At 36.5% G+C, this 14,329-nt stretch overlaps 1 protein-coding gene and 1 long non-coding RNA gene across 4 annotated transcripts in view; one reads left to right on the plus strand and one right to left on the minus strand.

Annotated features, from left to right (window-relative positions):
- The window catches only part of CADM3 (cell adhesion molecule 3), a 1,289,148-nt gene that overhangs the window by 91,524 nt on the left and 1,183,295 nt on the right, over positions 1-14,329 (plus strand). The window lies entirely within an intron of this gene.
- LOC122791581 overlaps positions 10,118-14,329 on the minus strand; it is a 286,754-nt gene continuing 282,542 nt past the window's right edge. The window contains exon 4 of the long non-coding RNA XR_006363171.1: positions 10,118-10,204. This is a non-coding gene — a long non-coding RNA (uncharacterized LOC122791581). The remainder of the gene's footprint in view (positions 10,205-14,329) is intronic.

Below are 14,329 nucleotides of genomic sequence, written 5' to 3' on the forward strand. Positions count from 1 at the left end.
CATATCCCCTTTTAAACTAACTATTCCTTCTGTCAGTTCCTCTTCTGATCTTTTGGTATTATTTACAAAGACACTGACACTCTTCACCATACCTAAAGTTACATTAGATACATGCATGTTGCATAATCCTTAGCATAGGATTTACCTCTTTGGCGCAGAGCCATTCATTTACATCTTTTGAGACATCCATCATACTGTCACCCTTAATTCCCAACTATACATAAATTCATACTTTTATATGCTGATAGATTATTGCAAAGTAATTGATCATGAAAATCAGTTGTAGCCTAGCCACTGCAGTTCCCACTTCCTATTCCCCAGTTCTATGAGAGTCTTGAGTGTTGAAACCACTGATATATTTATGGGTAGCCATCCACACACATAGGTTGCATTTAAAAATTGTGAGAAAAATATTTTGTTTAATGATGAAGTCTCTTCCATAGAAGAGGACTTCACTGAGTGTGGTGTCTGTGAAGCCAGCTGATTTTGTTTATGATATAGTTATGGTTATGGTCTTTAGTCAGGGTACTTATAGTGGTGTCGCTTTGGCAAAATGAAAGCAGTCACCCAGGACAGGGACTTTGAGAACTGGTAGGCTAGTCAAAGGTCACCTATAAGAGGTCTGTATGAGATAGAGATAACAGATAAAGCTTGAAGGTGTTATGCATAGATAGTTTCTGACAGTTGGTGCCAAGGATTAAGGAAATGTTAAAAAGCTGTTTCCTGTGGTCAATGGATTGATTCCCTAAGCCACAACTGCCTGATTGTTAAACAGATTTCCTCCCTGGCCATCCTCAACAGAAATTTGGATCAGCAGATGGGGAATCACAAATTCACACCTCGTAATACCTATCTCCTTAATGACAGAGGCAATTTGCAAAATCTGTAAAACTATCTAGGCATAGCCACAAAACCTGTCATTCTCCTGCCAGTAGGGGCTATATACTGGGCAAAAATGTAGTTATATTGGCTGGGCTTGTAAAGGCTCTTGAGCTGTTAGCCTAGTAATCTCCTATGAACATATGAGTTTGCCTTTGAACCAGCTGTGTCTGTTTTCAGTCAGCTACTCTACTGAGCTTGTCTTTGATCTGCTTGTGTGCCATGGAATCAAGGGCTTCACAGATGCATAAGAATTAATCACTGACTGCATATACATCATCCATTTTGTTTGGTGAATCAGGCTAGTTTGGTGGGATGTACTGCTTGTAAGTCCATGTTGACTGGTGCACAGTAGGCTATTGTTTCCTGTCAATAAGTCAAAAGAATGCTTTTGCAAATCATAGTTCAGTGGAATGAATGGAATGTTTTTTTTTTCTACTGTGTTATTCATCTGTTAACCAGATAGGCCAACAGTGTAAATGCCCCTTTTCAGGGGTGACGTAGAATTACTCTGTGGTTAAGTGACCTGATTGTAGTCACACATTAGGCAAGCAGAGCTGGAAGGAATCAAACCCTACATGCTGAGCTTAAGGAAGCAGCTCATTAAAAGCACAGAGCCTTAAATCTCTATCCTAACTGCCAGACCATTATTGAAATACTGAAATAAAAACCGGTTTACTATAGCGAGTGTTTTTCAAGGACTCCTTGTTTTCAAATCTGTACACTTTTGTAGTTGGTATATGTAATTTAGGGGCAGTGGGAGATGAAATGAGCTTACTCCCCTACAAAAACAATTTGTGGAAGGGAAAAGCTCTGACTGTAACACAGATGACCCAGGATTGATTAGTAAGGAGAGTGCTGGATGATCTAAAAGGGAAGAGTAAGTCAATATGAATGTGCATTGTTGACTTGTCTATCCTTGGAGGGTGGAAGATGTCTGGTCTGCTGCAATTCTGACACCTGCTGGTTAATGGATGCACAGCAAGTAGTGTAGAGACTGGAAATACACACTTGGTTTGTCAAACTTTGTTTCCTTATTAGCCTTCACTGCATATGTGGAGAAGTATCCATGCACTCAGTAAAAAGCATAACATACTCTAATTTCAGCAGGTATGCATGTAAGCCATTAGTAAGGTGCAGTTAGGCCATAAATGGAAAACCTCCTTGGTAGATGCCAGAATGTTGGCTGTGCTGCATTTGTTTCTTATCCGACAAAGGAAAAATGTGCATGAGCACTTAGGTAGGACAAATGCCTGACATATGAGGAGGAGCTAAATGCAGAAAAAGAGAGTCTACATTGGATAATCAAGGCCAGACTGCCCAAAGGCAAAATTAACAACCAAACAGTCCCACTTTTTAATTTCATCCACTCGAAAATCTGTTAACACCATAAATTAATTTAAAGCATTTTGCATGGAGGTGCTTTCTTGATTACCCTTGCAACCCCACTGTCTAAATGTTCTACTCTGGTGTCACACCATTGTAGAGAAAAGGAAAATACATATATTCATTGGTTTATCAAATATGTGACTTTGAGGGTAGTATTGTTTTTTTACAAAAGGGGATGCAAGAAAAAACACTTTGTTGGAAACATTTAGTTATTTACATATTCCCATACATTATCCCAGAGGTGGCACTTCATCCACAATAGGCAAGTCTTGCTTGTTTGGTTTTTCTGTTCCTCATACAGTCTTATGTGGGATATTTTAGGTCCTCCCCCTACATCTTTCTCTAATTCCTTCTAGATTTGATTTCTCCCATTAACTGCATAGTGTTTGCCGTTTGAAAGTCTGAGCTTCTCAAAATGTACCACAGCATATTTACAGTGCTTCAGCATAGAAAAGGGAAAGAAAAGACAATTTTAAAAGCACTATTTTAATAAATAATAAAACAATCTAAAATAAAAATAAATAAAAACAGTTGTGCGGTAGTATCAATGCATAATACATTGAATTAAAGAGTTTCTACTGTAGTTTATTTTATTGTCTTCAGGAGAGTGATAAACATGTCTAAATAAACAAAGCAACAATATGTGTGAAGCATCATCATAGCTATACTTCTGTACCAGGAAGATTTGATATAATATGAAAATAAAGATAAATAAAAGGGAAATATAGCTTTCTATTTTGATCTTTGCAGGAAATATTGCAATAATTCTAGACAAATACATTGGAATGTAAGTGTGTAAAATATAAAAACAGAACTAGAAATGAAGTAAAGTTTTTTTATACTACTAAACTATCATCTTGGAAATGATTTTGGAATAATTTTGTCATGCCTTATGAGAGTTTTTTTTTAAATCTAAAGTCTACAAATATGAGAATTGTTTTAATTTCACAGGTTATTAACTTTGGGCTTTCAATAAAAATGCAAGATATCTCCAGAGACTTTCAGGGACCACTCAATGTGCATAGTCTCGTATTTTATTTTCTGAGCTTTACATAGGTAGGTAGCTGGATATTGTAAAATGGGTGGCAGTGATGGTAAAACTGAACAAAAAAATGGCAAGTGGGTATAGTAAACAACAGAGACAGACTCACAGGCAAAAAAAAAAAAAAGTTTAGAAGGAATGACATCTGCAAACTTCAGCAGACCAAAAAGGCACAAGTAATATTTACTGGTTGAGAAAAAAAGGATTTTGAAAATGGTAAGAGGAAAGAGGAAAAGATAGAAAGAAAATAAATTGAGATAGGAGGCAGCTGGTGATGGTAGAAAGGAGAGAATACCAGGGATCATGTACAAAACATAAAGAGCATCTTACTCTGAAATGTCGAGTGAAGTGCAATGTAAATAAACTTACCAGAACAGCAGATTTTGAATGATGCAGTAGTGGTTGTAGCTATGTATATCCTGAAATAAGGTGTAACAGCCAGTCAACTTCTGAAGCTTAAGGGCACTTTTCACATGCCTAGACCATCGACTGCATGAGTAGAGTGCCAGACTATTAACAATCTGGCCAACAAGCCCTTTAGGGCTTTCTTGTAGACTGAAAGAGTGAGGCTAGAGCCTTGAAGGAGGGCAGTGCTAGCTAAATAAAATTCAATGTCCACACCTTGTCAACAAAAAAAAAAAATAACAGAAGTAAGGAAAATGAAGGGATAGAACATGTTGTAGCAGTGATCATTCACACTTTCTTTTATGGTAAGTTTGCTTACACAATTGTACTATGTTCATCAATTGATGACTGCTGCGGTAACCTTAGCTAGTTGTGTAGAATAACATAGCTTATAAAGAGTGGAAGGAGGAGGATGGATGTGGGTCCATTTGCCCTGGGACATGGCCCCAGCAAAGCATGCTGTGGACTTAGAAAAGGAGTCTAGTTTATAGTGCCTTGTAAAAGTATATACAGTGGACTTAGTTGCTGCCTCTAGAATATTTCTGAAGTCCACCATTTTCCAAAAAGCCACTGATGAAGCCAAGGTCCTGGGAGAATCAGCATTAACCCAGCCTGTGTTTGACTTATTATGGTGGGAATAGTCTGCTTTAACACAGGCTGTCTTTTTTTCTTTCCTTCTTAAGAAAGTAATAACATCAGAATTTCTGAAGGTTTTACTTCTGTCAAGGTAATACCTGAGTTGTCTGTGTACATCCAAAGAGAACAGAATCCTTTCTCCTTCATTTTTTGGTTTTAAAAAGAAGACAGGGAGAAGGATAGCTTAAGTCAACATAACTATGGATATCACTTTAAGCATAAATAAAGCATTAGTTCTAAAAAAAAAAAACTATTTTTGTGTAAACTGAGATAAGGTTGACACACCCATGATAGCGTGCAACTCGCACATTCTTCTTACAGTATGTCTTCTAGCTCTCCTCCATCCTGGTTCAACCAATCAGGTCCCATTTCTCTGCTCTGCCCCCAACCCTTCTTCTAAATATGTTTTAAACTGTAGCAAGCTGCTTGCTAGTGATGTAGTAAGGAGTTGCTACAATTTATATCCTGTCTGCACAGACTGCTATAGCACTCATGTTTTAGTTGAAAAAAAAATCTTTGTTTTAAGCTGTAGCAAGCAGTTGCTACAGTTTAGACCACACACAAAGTGCTACACTGTTCAGATTTGCCGCAAATGGAATACCAGCTTGTAAAAGCTGCTATTGCATTAAATTAAGATCAGGATTGGCTGATCATGCTCCCCCCAATAATTTGCACCCAAGGGCAGTTGCCCCTCTTGTCCAACCCTGGCTATTTTGCTGTTCAATAGTCAGTGCAATCAACAAACAGTTTCCTCTGTTAAGATCTCATATCAGCCTGATGAGATGGTGTACATGGAGACAGTGTTATTTTTTCCCAAAAGAAAATTAAGGTTCCAAGGTGAAGCCACCTGCTTTTAGATTGCAAGTATTCAGAACCCCTTTCAAAAACATTTTGGCACAGGAATACATTGAAAGGGTGGGATTCATGGGTAGAAATGCTGAAATCTGCAACAAATAAACCTTGATAGAGGAGCAAAAAAGTCCAGAAGATAACTCAGAAAAATATTGTAAAACCAAAGGCATACTAGTCTTAAAACAGTCTTGTTTCTTACTGTGGTATCTTTTACATTTACTAACATGTGACTTCCTAGTAACAGGTTTCTCTTTGTCCTTTAATACCTGCTACATACCCTTAGAAATTAAGTGTCTAAAAGTTATTAAAACTCTATCCTTCAGGCAGTTAGTTATAATTGTTTCAAGACACACATGCACACCAAGTAGCCTGCAGTGAGATTAGAACCCCTACTTATCTAATCTTGCACAATGTAGATCACAGTATTTATCGCATGTGCCAGCTTTTGTGTTGCCCTTGACTATATCCAGAAGAAGGGAGAACCACTGGGCCTGGGCTAGAATGGAGTCACCACGATGACCTTTCGAGAGTCTTTCTGAATCTTCAGAAAATCCCTGGATATCAGTGAAAAGGATGGAAAGGCATACAGGAACATTCCTATCCAGGGAAGAGAATGCATTTGATTTGTAGGCCTGATTGCCAGGATACCCGAAGTAGAATTGTACCAGCATTTTGCTGTGAATGGAGATGAAAATTTCTTCCTAACATGCTTCCCACAGCTGGATCAAATTCTGGAAGAGCCCACAATTCAATTTCCTTTTGTGAAAGTTAGTCCTGGTCCTTTTTAGCGTGTATGCTGCAAAGTTTTCCTGTGATAAAATGTAAGGTGCATGTGGAGTGAGATTGTACTGACTTGCTTTACCCCAGCCTATCACAGCTAATCTGCACAGAAGGTAAGATCTGAAACCCCCATTTCCCTAATCTTTGTTTATGTACCGCATCACTTTTGTGTTGACGATAATCACTTGTAGTGTCTCTGTGGACTACAGATTAATCCCTCACCTTTGTTTATGTACCATATCACTTTTGTGTTGACATTAATCAATTGTAGTGTCTCTGTGGACTACAGATGAATCCCTCATCTTTGCTTATGTACCACATCACTTTTGTGTTGACAGTAATCACTTTTAGTGGCTCTTTGGCCTAAAGATGACTGAGAGAGTTGAGTGCATTTATGACTGCTATCATCTCTGTTTTGATCTGTCTTTTTGTTTGAGACCCTGTAGTATTACTTCCACTGACACAGATCCCCAAGCAATGACTGAGTCCATAGTTACAGGCTCTGCAGGAGCTGGAAGGGTGAATGGGAAGACCTAGAATCAGATCAAAGTGGTCTGTAAAGTAGTTCCTTTTTACAAATCTCACAACTGGAATTTGAAATGTCAAGTGGTGCTTTAATGTTGGGACTAAACTGATTTATGACACCATTGAGTCTTTCTCATGTGGAGTCTGGAAAGAAGAATCATGAGAATCATAGACAACACAAGTCCCAGTATCCTGAGAAATTCTCTTGCTGAAGTCTTGGACTGAATGGAAAAAAAAAAAACTCAGGGACAGATCAAGATATAGATCTACTTTTTTCTTGTTGAAGAAAAGCACATTGAACTGAAGTATCTAGGAGACACCAGTCTTGTAGGAAGGAGTCAAGCAAGACTTTAAAAAGTTTTACTGGAAACCCAGACTGAAAGGAGATATCTTATCCAGATGACACATTCCTGACACTTTGAAAAACACTATGCAAGGACTTTCAAAAAAGTCGTCTAAATAAAGAAATGTGAAAACCTTGCAGTTTACAATAGATGATCACTGGAGCTGGATGCTTTGTGAACACCTTTGGAGCAGTTGTTAACCCAAAAGGTAATGTAGAGAACTGATGGTACAATTCAGGCACAGAAAACCTTAAAGTTGTAAAGCTGAGGCTATAGAAATATGATTATATGCTTCCCTTAAATCTAGAGTTACCAAAAAAAACCTGAAAGAGTGAATAAGAAGCAACAGGTTGTGAAAGAATTGTATTTTGAGCTTCGAAACGTTGACAATCTGATTGAGAAAGGAAAGAAATAGAATTAGTCTCCGTGAGACTTCTTTCTTTAGAACCAAAAGTATTCTTGTATTAAAAAAAAAACAAAAAAAAAACCTTTCTTTTTCAGTGAAAGAGGAAATGATTGTATGACTTCCTGCATCATCAAATGTTGAATGAAATGAAGTAAAGAAGTTTGATCTGCTGGACAAAGAAGAATCCCCTGAAAAGGAGGGAGGGACTCCCAATGACATCATGTAGGATGGATCACTTCCAGAACCCATCATCAGATATTACCTGTAGCCAAATAATGAAAAAGAGTGCCAAATGTTGGGGAAGTTTTAAAGACTGCTAGAGTGAGTGTAGGGTTACAATTTTTAGATAGTTATTCAGAGTTGTTGGACCATCTTGGCTTGTGGAAATGTCTCCATTTCTTTTTGGAATCCCCATTGCCATTGTTTTTAATGTCTGCTTGCCAGGATTTTGCTGAGTCCTTTTACTGTCTTGGTATAAAATGGTTCCAAGATAGGTGTGAAACCTTTAACAAACTTGAAGGAAGGATGAAAAATCTGAATCACCCATTGAATATGTTTCCCTCAATGAATACACTTTTTCATGACCTTAGCAGAAGACAATTTCCCAAACTAAAATGGAATTCAAAATTTCAGATTTAACATAACTTTGACAATTTTGAGAATTTAACAGTGCAAAACTTCTTACAGTGGTTCCAGTAGCGGATGCTCTGGAAGAAGTATCAGCTGAATCATAAGCTCACTTCAAGGAATGTTTGGTCACTTGAGAAACAGGCGAACAGGTGGTACAGGAGTGGGTTGAGGAAATTACAGTTGTAAAAAAACATGTTTTTTTTAGAAACTGGAATATGACTGTGTTCCCACTGAAAGAAATGATTAATCCTAACATGGTTTCATAAAGAAAAAAAAATTCTTCAACAGGAGATCCAGAAGAAATACTCTCCTCAAAAGTGAATTAGTCGCTTGACGAGAAAAAAAAAATGGAAGTTGTTAATTTACAATCATTTCCCTGTTCAGCACAGTGAGAAACTTCAGAAAATAAAGAATTTCTTTTTTCTTTTACCAGTAAAACTAGAACAAGAGGGGTCAAGAGCCTGAAGAAAGCCCTGAACAAAGTCCAATAAATCATCCCTGCATAAAGTAACAGAGATAAATATTACATCTTTGCTTTTTAACAGACATTTTCATATAAACAGATAGATTCTTGTAAAGAAAATCCTGCTTGGGGGCAGGTATTCCAGTCATCCTAGACAGAGCGACATTCCCCACTCCTTTCTCTGAGACCACCAAATGTGGTTCCCTATGTCCACAAAGGACAGTCCAGCAGCCACAGAGGATGTATCTAAGCCCTGAATGGCCACAGTAGAGTTACCCATAAGCAACCGGGGCAAATTCATAACCTGTTGAAGTGGTAAAGGCTGTCTGAAAGTTTTCTTCTATTTGTAGTCAAAGGAAGGAAGAAATGAGGAACTGGAAAATTCTTCACAGTTAAGCTGAGAATGAAGCCTGACTGCTTGGAACCACTGATAGAAATGGTAAGTAAAAGGTTAAATATTTAAAAAGTACTGATTTTACCATAAAACACCATGATAACCACAGCATATACTTGATCCAGCCCTTAAAAACAGTAAAATAAAAGTTTCTTCACAAATACCCAATTTAAGCAATACTTGTAACACTTTTTACTCTTCAGTTTTTTGCTCCTCTGGCTACAAAAACAAGACAATTTCCAGGCAACCTTTGTCCCTTCAGCAGGTAACCGAATGAAATCATGAGTCAGTCCAAAAACCAAAAATCCTTTCATAAATTAAATAATTTCACAGAAAAAATGTATTATTTCTCTCATGCAATAAATTGTAGAAGGTTTCTTCCTTGAAGGGAACTTATCTGCCCACTGATGGGGAAACATTATCCAACTGCTGATCCTTGAAAGCCCACAAAATGTGCATTCTTTGGCAGAAGGAATTTTCTGAAGGGCTAAGGCACCTTAACAATTGACGTTCTACAGCTCTGATTGAAGTATAAGTAGTCTGGGTATATGAACACTGACAATAAGCTTTTAAAACTTTCTGTATGTTACATCCTATGCTGTAGCTACTGCAGCAGTGATCAAATTTATTTATTTATTTATTATTTTATATTTGTTGACCGGGCTAGTCTAACTGGATATATGTCCATTTTCAGTAGAGGCCTGGGGAGTTAAGCTCCAAGACATAAACAAAGAGATACAACTATAAAACAATAACAAATAGGACAAAAACATTTATACAACAGTAACATGTGTAGTACAGCATATAGGTTAGCATAGAATATTCAATGGGGCAAGAATAATAACAATGTATTTCACAGGTTCAATGCATTATACAGGTAAAGTCAATAGTAAAAAATAAGTTAATTTTGTAGTGATATTGATGAAGTATTTACTTAAAAAACAGTATCCACAGAGTATAGAAGTAATGTAATATAGAGAGAGATGATAAAAAAAATAGTAATAGGATGAAGAAATGAAAGAACAAATGAACATCAGAGATTTTTCTTTCATTTATTGTTGGTCACTGCGTTGATATAATAAGCAGTCTGACTCTAGTGAACTGTCGCCTGCAAAAAAACTAAAATAAATGGATTTTTCCCACATTGACTATCTTTTGAGAGCAGATACACATTTGTGGAACTCTGGCTTATCATGCACTGGTGGGAAGATGAATATGCCCCTAGTGAAGTATATTGCTAAGTTCCTGCTAGGAATTAAAGCCTAAAGCCTCCCTCAGCTGGCCGGAAGGAAAGATACAAATTTGCACTGCTAACTTAGCAAAATGTCCATGCAACCACATACCCACAGAACTCATAATTAGTTCTACTCACCTTGGAGGGTTCAAAAGGCAACAGTTGTACTACTGGACTTCTTTGCAGGTGATGTAATTACCATCAGAATCTTCCAAAGCCATTTTCCTGAAATGAGAGATTTGGCATTGCTTTACCCATTCCTGGCAAGAAACTCCCATTTCCACATTACTTGGCAAAACCAGATTTTCTGAATCCTACTGAGGACTAAAAAATGTATATGGACAGAGGCTGAAAAAAATGCATTTAACTATGTACACTTCACCCATAACTTTTAGAACTGGAGTTTCCAAAGAGCTTGTGCTATTAAAAAGCTATATTTTGAGAATATCACAAGACTGCTATTCAGAATTATTCAAATGTTTTTGAAATGTTAATTTTTATTGTAAAAATCTCTGTAACAAACACACACATGTACATATACATATATGTTTATATATACATATATATATATATATATATATTTATAGATCTATGTTAGATTATCGAAATTCACAAACTTCAAAATTTTTATGGCCGAGCCTATATGATCGAAGTTTTGGAACATCGAACATTAAATGTTTTGCAGGGTGGGAAGTCCCAGTGCACCCCCACACCGCCTGCTAATTATATATACCAGCTCCAAAATATCACTACATTGCAGAAATGGATAAATTTCCCATTCCACACTGTATCGCAATCTCTATTCAAAATGTTCAGAGTTTCAAAACTTCAATCATATGGTCCTAATTGTATGACTTTTGAAGTTTTGATACTTCTAAATTTTGAACTTTCACAAGTTTGAATTTCTTACACAAAACTTGTGAAAGTTTGAAATTTAAATAAAAAAAATGAAAAAAAGTATTTTCTATTTTTGCAGGAGAACAAGCCCCCCCTGCAAACCCCACACCACCTGCTAATTACATATACCAGCTCCGAGATCACTTACAGTGAGAAAAATGGTAGATATACCATTCCGAGCTGTACTGCAGTCTCCATTTAAATGGTTAGAACTTTCACAAGTTCAATCTTATGATCTCAACTATAAGAAATCCATACAGTATATGTACTCATATATATATATATATATATATATATATATATATATATATATATATATATATATATATATATATATATATATATATATATATATATATAAAACATACATAAAAAATAAGGATGGAGTAAAAAGAGTCTTACTACAGTGAAGATAAGGACAGGATTGACAAAAAGAATAAAATGAATTAGCAAGACAGGTGCTTCAGAACTGGGTGACAGATGATTTTGAATTTTAGGAAGACTTTTTTTTAATATGTATGTATATGTTATGATTATGACAGTACTTGATAAAATACACATATAAGCTAATTTTTTCCTGCTTGTCCATAGGGTCACAATTATGTAGCCAGAAGAGTAACTAAGTACCCAGTACACCAAGAGCACATTATCTCATACTACCCACCCTCCATAACCTGTTATCCCTACAGGTATTTTGTTCTGAGCAGCCCGTCCTCCCAGCTTCTTGAGAAGTCAGCCTTGTGGTGTGTTAGGGAGAAATAATGAATGAGTAGTATCGAGCAATGTTTTGGAAACCTTCAAGTATAAACAGCCCATATTTCATAAGTACCAACATACAATAATACGAATACACCCGGCGGACTCATGTTAGTATTGTTAGTAGATAGATAAACAAACAGCTGGATAAATACGACTGCAGAAACAATTTTAATAAAACACAACATAAATAAAAAGACAAGCTATGACACCTCCACCTAACCAGCAAGCCCTGACCTATGCTCAAGTCGGAGGCAAACCCAAGGTAATGAATACTATTAACATGGAACATTTTTTACCGCTCCCAATACAGCAGAAATGACTCATCTTTACTCGGTTGTCGAGTCAAGGGAGACATTGACAGAAGTTCTTGGGAGACCGAGGATGGGTGGACAACAGAAGGATTTGGAGGTAAAAACCCTCGTAGTGAATTTATTTGACTATGTGTTGAACTCTATAGAATGAGGGTACTCGACAGAGGCTTATCGTTTGTTTCAGCGACAGCAGCCAAGTTAAGTGACGTTAGCACTGACATTAGAATGTTTGCTCATAATTTGTCTTGTAAATTAATGTTTCAGGATAACAAAATGCATAATACGATTTTGAGGAATAGTAGACTGAGTGCATTTGTACCTCCTATGCCCACACGCATTGAATATTTTGTTAAAATTTGTGATGAAGAACTATTTAAGGCCCTAAATCGACCGGGGTCTAATTATGACTTTTATAATTTGACACGAGCTGAAAGGGAAGCACTTGAAGATTTAAACAATAATCCTGATATATGTATAAATCCTGCTGATACGGGAGGGGCTGTTGTTCTGTTGAACAGGAGTGATTATGTTAGAGCAATGAAAGAACTTCTTAATGCTGAGACTTATTCTGAAGTTAACAAGACTGTTGTTGGTTTGATTACTTGGATGAATTAGTTGCAGGTAGATATATTAATGAAAGTTTGTATAATTTTCTGTATGTGACATACCCAGTAATACCTATCATCAAAGGTTTACCAAAAATGCACAAGTCTGAGAATCCACCCCCTATGAGACCTATTGTCTCAGGGGGTGGTTGGGCGACTGAGCCCCTTTCTATTTATGTAGAAGGCAAATGTCTGTGAATCCACCCCCTATGACACCTATTGTCTCAGGGGGTGGTTGGGCGACTGAACCCCTTTCTATTTATGTAGAAGGCAAACTATACCTAACATTGTTAAAATCTTGAGAGACACAACACATTTTTTACATGATTAGAAAGAGTTTGTACATGATATAGACACTTCCACTTATTTGATGGTGATTATGGATGTCAGAAATGTATTCACCTGCATACCGAATGAATATGGTATAGAGGTTTTTAGGGAGATTTTGCTTACCATTGATACATTTACTGGCCTTGATATTGATATATGCACGTTCTTAGATTTTATCCTAAGTAATAATGTGGTTATGTTTGAAGAGCAGTTATATTTGCAAAAATGGGGTGTCGCTTAGGGCACCCCATGTGCGAATTCTTACGCAAATCTTGTTATGCACTTTAGGGAATCCAGACATTTGTTTCAACACCTAGATAGTCAGAAAATTATGTTATACAGATGTTTTGTGAATGACATCTTTATGTTTTGGGATGGAGATGCAAATTCCCTAACTGAATTTATTACTACAATGGAATCCACCACGAGATTTTTGAAGTTTACTATAACTAGTTCCTACCAACATATTGATTTTTTTAGATGAATCTCTTTCTAGGGAAGAAGGGGGAAATATATCTACTACCCTCTATAGGAAACCTTGTGGGCATAATGGGCTATTATGTTATGATAGTATGCATCTCCGACACATTTTTCCCAACATTGTGAAAAGCCAACTGTTAAGGGTCAAGTGGGTATGTAAAGGTAATACTAGATTTGCAACTGAGTTGGAACAAATGGAACAGCATTTTATGGATAGAGGCTATAAGAAGCATATACTTCAGGGAGAGCAACAAAATATCTATCATAATACACAGGATTGTGTTGTTACTAATGGTACTGATAATTTGTCCAGTAAGAGACACTCTTGTTCCTTTGTAACTAACTTTACCAGTAGTAATAGTGTTATAAGGACAATTATTCATAAACATTGGTCTTTATTGACTACTGATAACAACACAGCCAGGATAGTGGGGGCAAATACCACATTTTGTCTATAGAAAGAATGTTAATTTAAAAAAAAGTTGCTATGTCATGATAATAAGAGAGTAAGTTCTGTTGTATCTAATCCAGGTACATATCCATGCAGGAAATGTAGTTTCTGTTGTGTACTAAGTAAACAACAGAAATTTGATTGTCCTAACACTTCTTTTAATTTTATACCAAGATTTTATGCAGACTGTAACAGTACAAATCTGATTTATTTAGCAACATGTGCCTTATGCTCTTGTTATTATGTGGGTAAAACCACTCAAAAATCAAAAGAACGTATTAGCAAACACCTTTATGAGATATGTAGACAGAATGATAAGAATGCTTTGGCCAAACATATAATTATGTGGTCAGATCATTATTTTACCTTTAAAGTGTTACAGTTAGTTCATATTAATCCTAGAGGTGGTGACATAAACATCAATTTAGCAATGGATGTTAAGACTACAGGCACATAGACATCCAGGGATTAATAGCAGTGTTAGTCTCAAACCTGTTTTAAAAGCATGTAGGTTGAC

This window comes from Protopterus annectens, chromosome 17.part0, assembly GCF_019279795.1.
Source record: "Protopterus annectens isolate FY-2018-M chromosome 17.part0, PAN1.0, whole genome shotgun sequence".
In the NCBI taxonomy this organism is placed as follows: domain Eukaryota; kingdom Metazoa; phylum Chordata; order Ceratodontiformes; family Protopteridae; genus Protopterus; species Protopterus annectens.